The sequence below is a fragment of the Alosa sapidissima genome, chromosome 20, assembly GCF_018492685.1.
Source record: "Alosa sapidissima isolate fAloSap1 chromosome 20, fAloSap1.pri, whole genome shotgun sequence".
Taxonomy (NCBI): domain Eukaryota; kingdom Metazoa; phylum Chordata; class Actinopteri; order Clupeiformes; family Clupeidae; genus Alosa; species Alosa sapidissima.
Genome location: NC_055976.1, coordinates 12,246,077 through 12,254,623, shown reverse-complemented (window position 1 = coordinate 12,254,623; position 8,547 = coordinate 12,246,077).

The following is an 8,547-nucleotide window of genomic DNA, read 5'->3' as shown; positions in this document are numbered from 1 at the left end:
GTAGACTGGTCTGCATGCCAATGCCTCTCCCCCTATTCACATTCAAGGGACAGTCAAGGCAGCGAGAAAATAGAGATATGGAAGGGAAAAAAGAGAGAAAGAAGGGGGGTCCAGTTTTGTTTAGCATCTCTTTTCTGGTGGTGTGGAATCATGGTTTTATAAATGTGTACCGCAAAGCTGATTGTAGATACACAATTCCAGCCTGATTATAATGCTTTCTATGACTCCATGGCTGTAACCTGCAATCAAAAACAACAGGAGAGGATTTAAGCGTCTCGTAAATATAATTTTAACACCGAGACGCAGAACTTCTTATGTTAATGCCACACTGGTTGCTAAGATGCTGCTGTGTTGGTGTTCAAATATATAAAAACAAAAACAAACCAAGACGTGCAGCGTCTCACTGCTCCTTAGGCCAACATTTTCAAAAAGAACAAACCAGAAAGAAAGAAAGCACTAGAATTCTGGGGTCTGACCGCAATTCTCAAGCCACAAACAAAAAAGCCTTTTTCAGACAAGTTTGGGCTAATGGAACACTGACCAATGACAGCCCCCTTCAGCCAAATCCCACATCCTCCCCCTCCCGCGGGGTCCAGAGCCGGGTCAGCAGAATTGGCCGGCCTGCCATTTGGCTGGTGGGCAGACAGGACAGCGACTCGGGGGTCCATGGGGGCTCTCTGGATGACCCAAACACCTCAGGAATGCCCTGCGAAATGGCCAGGAAGGATAATCACAGGCCATGGGGGCCTCGGAGGAGACACTGCCAGCGCTCCTTTACAGAGGGGGGGGGCAAAAAAAAGAGGGCAAAAAAGAAGGTAAGCCATGGAGGCGAGCCGAGGCATGCTGGGAGGCAGTTTGTTATGATTAGAGTTTTCGGAGAGAGGAAATAGAGAGAGAAAAGAGACGGAGGGAGAGAGAGAAAGACACCTCACACACACACACACACACACACGCTAGTTTGGTCTCCGTGGTATGCATTGTTAGCGGGCGAGATCTAATAAGGAGGGCTCTGGCGAGGACCTCTAAGCCAGCTGGACATTCTGCACTTGTGCGATGTCCAGCTGACCAGCTTATTTGAGGAGAATGCTTGGGCTCACATACACACACACACACACACACATACACATACACTGCTCTTGCGTCTCCTCTCCATCCTCATCTCCGGCCCCAGTGAGATGACCTACGAGCGAGTATGTCTTGGAGTGGTAGAATAAAAGATGAGAAGAGAGGGAGAGAGAGAGAGAGAGGAGGAGAGAGACGAGAGGAGAGGGGGAGAAGACGTAGAACATTCCTTCACTGGTCAGTCTGTCAATTAGTGGGTGTCAGACCCATAGTACATATGGGAGTGGAGGACAGTACAGGAGACATACAGACACTACAGACAGGAAGAGAGATGGGGGCAAAAAAGAAAATGGCAAGAGAGAATTCTGAAGGAGAGAGAGGAAAACAGAGATAGTTTACTGCAGAGATGTTCTTCATTACTATTACCGTATCACATTCCTTAAAAACACATGGTCAACACGGTGAGGTGTGTGTGGGCTTCGCTGTGTTTCCTGGCATCTTGAAATGAGCTCTTCTTCCTGGCCATTCACTGTTGAAGACCACCTGGTTGAGTCATATTCTTGGCAGCATCCCTCATGCAGTGATTGGAGGTGCTTGAAACAATCAGCGGGGCCTTTGTTTGTCTGGAGGTCTTCATGCACCACTTCAGTTAAACTGGAGAATGAGTCAACGATGCCGCGGCATCGCAGGCTAGCAAGGTATAATTGCAGTCAGCTTTAAGGAGCGAGAAAGGGAGAGAGAGAGAGAAGGGGGGGGCACAACAAATAAATCAGAGATGTTCTTTAGCAGATTTTGAGAGGCACACGAGTCAGACTTATCTCCATGGTGAGTCAGACTTGAAAGACTTATCTCCATGGCAATTGGCCATGCAGTGGGAACTGGTCAGTGAGTGCAAAAGAAAAATAAGAAAGACATCCTCCGTAGCACGCTATCGTACTGAAGTAAACATGGAGGCTATTAAAGTCATTGTTTACAGTGCAGTGGAAGCCAGCGAGTTGTGAGCAGATGATAACAAGGTCTAATTCAGTTGGGGTTTTTTTTCTCATCATTTATTATGCAGGTGAACAAAACAAAACAAAACAAAAAAAAAACAGTGAAAATACAGTGGTAAGCTACAGTAGCTCACTCAAGTACACTTGCGTTTAGTTTCATTGTCTCGAGTCTTTCTTTCATTCACTGAGTAACTACAGCCAAGGCAGAATTGTGATGAATGTCGATCTATAGTTTAGAAGTCTCATGCATTCTGAAATGACAGTTCAGACTGAGGTCGCATGCAGAAAATGAGACCTGCAGTTTATCTGATGTAAGACCACATTTGTGAGAAGCAGCACATCAGGTGTCCTGCAAGCTGCGGAAATGGACATTATGAACACACGCCTGGGCTTTGCTTGTGTCCACTGATGAATCTCTTCACGGCACAGACATATACTGTATATCATTAAACAGTGGCCTCACACTGAGAGAGAGAGCAAACAAGAGAGAGAGAGAGAGAGAGAGTGAAGAAAGTGTAAGAGAATGGAGGAAAAAGAAACTGCTTCCCTTCCTGTGTGTAGGAAGTGGTGTCTCGGTGGTGCAGGCAGACCCATATCTGGCCTCCTTTCCCGGCAGGATTTCCATAATTTGACAGTGCATTAGGCTGTGTGAGACAGATCCCACCTCTAATCCACGCTGACACAAAAATGCTCTTCCTTTCTCCGTGTCACCCGCGCCTGTGAGCCGCTCCGCACCTGTCCATCTGAACAAGACGGAGAGAAGCACCATAATATCATAATGCTCTCTTTTCATCTCTCTCTCTCTCTCTCTCTCTCTCTCTCTCTCTCTCTCTTGCTATGTCTCTGGGTGCTTCAGTACTTTTTTCTGCTTTTTATTTTATTTGGTCGATCTCTCTCTCTCGCTCTGCCTGCCTCTGCAGCACGTCTTCTCACAGTTAACAGTGCACCTTTGTTTACTAACTTTGACTGACTGGGGAGATTGATCAGTCGGTGAGGGCTCCCATTTTAATTAGCAATTGATGGAAAGGAGATCCCAATACACATCAACCCCCCCCCACACACACACACACATGCAATACCCTCATGACTGCCCTCCTCCACATCTCTTCCCATCCTGCCCACTCACCCTCTCTCATCCATTCATTCGGCTAAAAGAGTACAAATCCCAGGCACAATATAGCAAAGTTTGCATAGTAACTCGTAGTAAGCTCTATACGCAGCTAAAGTCGAACCTTGTCAATATGAGAACTAATGACGTTTATAAAAAATCAATCACTGAACAAATTTGCATACAATACAATTTTGCATAAAATACAGTAAATCCAACTGTGTGTACAATAATTTCAAATAGAAAATTAGACAAGAAAAAGCGGTTGAACTGTGGTTCTTTTATGGGTTTCAGGGTTAGCCCAGGGTTACTCTAAACAGTATTTTCTTAATTTATTTGTGAAAGTAACACCTTAACCTTTGTATCATATTCATTCATTAAATAAGAACTAGTTCCCAGGAAGTATTCCACAGTGTACTTCAACACAGCACTCAGTAGTTCACAGTTCCAAATACTTATTGTATTGTATACTTATGGCTGAAAATTAACTTAAACAATTTTGCTGTAATGGCAGCCACTCGACCACCCGATTGAAAGCCTGAAAGACCAGAGGAAGTCTGAAATACAGACACAAAATAGAATTTGGGACTTGAGCCAAGCCAGAACAAAGACTTGTAGTGGTGGATCCTTAAACAAAGAAAGAACAGGAACACATTCATCCAAATTCTCTCCTGACATTGTGACCTATAATTACATTCTTTGTGATGTGTAATATTTTGAATAACAAATGAGGTGAGATGAGCGGGCTCCAACAATGGATTTTTCATAGACAATTTAGGGCATGAGAGGGCTCCTATTTAAGATTTTTTTTTTTTTAGCCGCCCCAAATATATTCAGCTTTCAGAGGACAAAATGACTTGCTTGTGAACTCAAAAGTCTTTTACAGTAAACAAAGCTTGATCAATGATGCTGCTTTTTCAGCGGAGGGTATGAATTTCCAAACAAGCAAACGCAACCTCCACTCTAAATATGAGCAACTCCATTATTTCTCAGAGCTCCGAGCTCCATTATTTTAATCATAGCAATTCAACTAGAAGAAAACCTCTTGCAGTCACATTAAATGGAGTGCAAAGATTCATTTGTCAAACGTAAAGTAGACGAGCCAATACAGAGAGGACGAGAACAGCTAAAACTTTTAAAGCAGAGGCTATTTATTTTCCCCCCTGGAATTATTTATCTCCAGAGTGCTTGAGGGTTTTAATGTCTGACATTGTGCACTGTTTAAAAAGAGACAAGTGAGTGAGAATCGGGAGTTTATGGCTGAGCTGACATTTTGTGGCACTTTTCCCACTCTTTTTAATCTTGGTGCTAAAACTTTAAGAAACTTTGGTGTGTAGCAAAGGAGGCACTAGGTGTAGACCCAGTGGATTATGTTGTGATAGGTGCTGAATAACTATGTGACACCATGTGTTTTAATCAATTGGTCTCGGTGGAGAAGATGTGACAACACACTGACTTGATCCCCAACCCAACAGATAGGACCATTGAATGAACATCAAGTCTTCTATACTGCCACTCAACTTAAAAGTTAGCTTTAATATAAGAAGCACTGCTCAGGGTAAGAGCATTCCTTATTTTTATGGTTGATTATGTGACAAAAATGATTTCAGTTATTATGTGAGCAGTCATACCCAAATCCAAATTATAAGCGCATTCATGTTTCTCACTTTTCATAATCTGTCAAATATTCTAGCTAGTTTATGGGTTATTTATGATGTCTTCCACTTGAATCACAATATAAGGTCTGAACAAAATAGATACTTATACATTCAGTGAATGAATGCATTGTGGATTTGATTAAGGGAACTAATCTACTTACTCACCTACTCTTTAATCAAAGATGGAAGCACGTCGCCTGAACACAAGCTTCACAGTTAAGTGCAAACGTAACACACTGAGCACACACAGATGTTCGAGGGCTTTGATTCTTAGACAGATGCAGAACCATTCAGAGGGGAATGAAGATGAGATTCCCAAAAGATTCCAGGTAACGGCTGGTAGTTCTACTTCTCCCAAAGCTCTGCTTGTTGGTGTGGTGTGCTTAGCACTCGTGTGCACGTGTGAAACACACTTGCTGGCTATACCTTACCGTCCGTCTGATTTCCTAGAGCCCGTGTATCTGAGAGTGTAGAGATGCAGGGTGGATGGATGAACAGAGAACAGAGTGGATGGAGACAGGGGGGGGTCCACACTAAGAGGGAGAAAGGAAAAATGGAGGGAAGGCTCGAGGCAAAGATGAGGAGAGAGGAGAGAGAGAAAAAGAGGGAAGAGTCTCCTGGAGAAAGAAAGGTTGGAGGGAAGGCTCGAGGCAAAGATGAGGAGAGAGGAGAAAGAAAAAGAGGGAAGAGTCTCCTGGTGTGGGTAAAGAAGGAGGGCTATCAAAAATCAAATACAGTGGCAAAAAACAAACAAGACTTTTGTACATGATAAAATGAAAGAAAGAGAGAGAAAGAAAAGGCCAAAGAGAAAGCTGACACATCTGGTTAAGGTAACGAAGCGCTACTGTAAGAAATCAGGGCTTCAGCTTTAAAAAAAGGGATTTGATTGTTCTTTCTCTTCCCCTCTCTCTCTCTCTCTCTCTCTCTCTCTAAGGAAAAGGAGGAGGGCATGTTTCTCCTTAGCACAGCCCCTCCACCTCTTCTCACCCGCTCCTCCTCCACGCCCCCTTCCCCTCCCCCGTGCCTATTGCGCCTCCTCCTCTCTGGGGCTGACGGGTGAGAGCGGTGGAAGATGGCAGCCCTGCGGGCATACACCAATAGCATTACTGTTGATGGATCCCTGCGCCCGCGCGAATGCACCGCGAGACGCAGAAATGCCACAAGCCTTCTGACTAATGCATGGCAAAGAGGGAGGACAGGGAAACGCATCAGTGCATTTAAAGAGGAGCTGAGATTCCTCTCTCTCTCTCTCTCTCTCTCTCTCTCTCTCATCTCTCACAGTCCACATGTAAGCTACATGATGGAAGTTTCTATTTTATTGCATTGCATGTAAATACAATGGACTACTAGAAAATGTAATTCCAGGGAATTACCATTGCATGTAAATGCAAAAAAGCTGCTGTTTATAACATTATATTACTTACAATATAATTATTCAGATTACATAGACTTACAGTATTCTTGAAAACCACTTACTTGGTTAGATGTTAGCTTAGAGTAGGCTATATGACAGTCAGTAAAAATAAATTGTTAATTCAATATTGAACAATGCCGTTACTCAGAATGTCTCAGTGTAGATCTCAGATCTACGTCTCAGTATAGTTCAAAGGTATGTGCAGATATGTTGAGATATGGTCACATGTTTTTAGGAATGAATGTAAGTGTTAATGTCAGCGACATATGGTTGGCAGGATGTGTACACAGACAGGCACACACGTAATGTAATACACAGTCATCACCACACTGGTCTGGTCTGGTCTGGAACCTAAAAGACAAAAGCAAACAAGTTAAGAGTTATACCAAAAACAAGGAATGTGTACACTTGTTCAATACAACTTAGATATTTAAGTGAGGTTGTTGCACCATAAATCTGTAATGGTAGTTAAATATACTAGCCTATAGTATTCCATTGCAAACAAAGCAACATTTTGTGTTTTATTCATTTCAGTTTAAGGATAGTTGATAGCCAAACAGTTTAAAGTAAACAGCTTAGAACACTTTGTAGGCAAAGGGTGTGTTGTTGCTGTTGATAATCATAAACTGAGTCTTAAGGATGGACCATTCTGATATTATGTATCTTGATAACCAACTACACTATAGCTTATACAGCTTGCTAGGTCTGTCATCCACATTTTTTCTACAGATTACGATGTAGGCCTACTCTAGGATGTACTACAACTGGGAAGCTTGATTCGTGTGCCAGGCTAGGCTTTAATTTATAGGCCAGAATAATGCAGAAAAGTAGCCTAGGCCACGTAAACATAATGTTACTCTGTAGCCTATGTTGACAACACAAACGTTATACCTCAACTTCTGTAGTGTGTTTTAACAATACTTTGGTCATATGGTCCGTTTACAAACAGTATGGCTTTCATCATGTCCCTTTCCACAGGTGTATTTAATCAAGAGCCAGATAGTATCCGTACCATATGTTCCTTTATCTGGTTAACGTTAACGTTAGTTAAAATGCTGCTGGTTAGTGAGCAAATGTAAAGTTAACGTCAGTGTTTAGCTGGGAGCGACGTTAGGATTGATTATCGTTAGCTAACGTTATCAAAACCTAGCTACAGCTAACCGGTCACTTTAAAGTTGACGACATATATAGGTGTGTTTCCTAACTTTCCTTACATAATAAATGTCAATGGATAAGTGCTAACGTTAACTATTCCCCTAACATTAGAACTAACGTTACCGAGTTTGGCTACTTGTAACCTATACTATATAGCCCATAGTATAGAATGCTACATAACATAATGTTTGCTGACAAATACCAAAAATCAGACCACTTACCTTGTCTGTAATTAGAGAAATGTGCCTCTGAAGGAGAGTTTTATGAGCAAGTAAAGTAGGCTTCATCGATAAGACGATGAAGTTCAGAACAGATTCACAGCTCCAGTGGTAGAAAGATTGCAGTGGTTGATTGCTTTCAGCTGCAGGTCACGTCATAATGCTAAAAGTTGCCACCACAGCAGTCAATGTTAACTCAATGGGAATTTATTGCTCTTTTATCGTAAATATATCAAAAAGTATAAAGTTCACAAATGTAAAAATTACATTGTACAATTGTCCGTTACAAGACCTTTGTAGGAGTGTTTGAATGACGTCAAACGGTTCAGTGGTTTTTGTGTTATTAAACGTCAAATTTGGTCGGAAGAAGAATAATAAAAGACGATAAGAAGAACAGTGAAGAACAAGTGGTAATAGTCCATTGCATTTACATGCAATGCAATTATCGCTGTTCTTCTTATTATTATTCTTCCGACCAAATTCAACGTTTAATGCGACTGAAACCGCTGAACCGTCTGACCTCATTCAAAGACTCCTACAAAGCCCCATAAATTCCCATAGAGTTAACATTGACCACCGTGGCGGCAACTTTTAGCATTATGACGTGACCTGCAGCTGAAAGCAATCAACCGCTACAATCTTTCTACCACTGGAGCTGTGAATCTTCTGAACGTTTTGGACGTTTTTGCCTGCCGTGATACTTTACTTGCTCATAAAACTCTCCTTCAGAGGCACATTTCTCTAATCACAGACAAGGTAAGTGGTCCGATTGTTTTGGTATTTGACTCATTTATGTCGTCAAACATTATGTTATATAGCATTCTATACTATAGGCTATGTCTGAAATGATAGGTCACAAGTAGCCAACGTTATAACGTTACGGTAGCCTAGTTCTAACGTTAGGGGAATAGTTAACGTTAGTAGCCTACTTACCCTATAT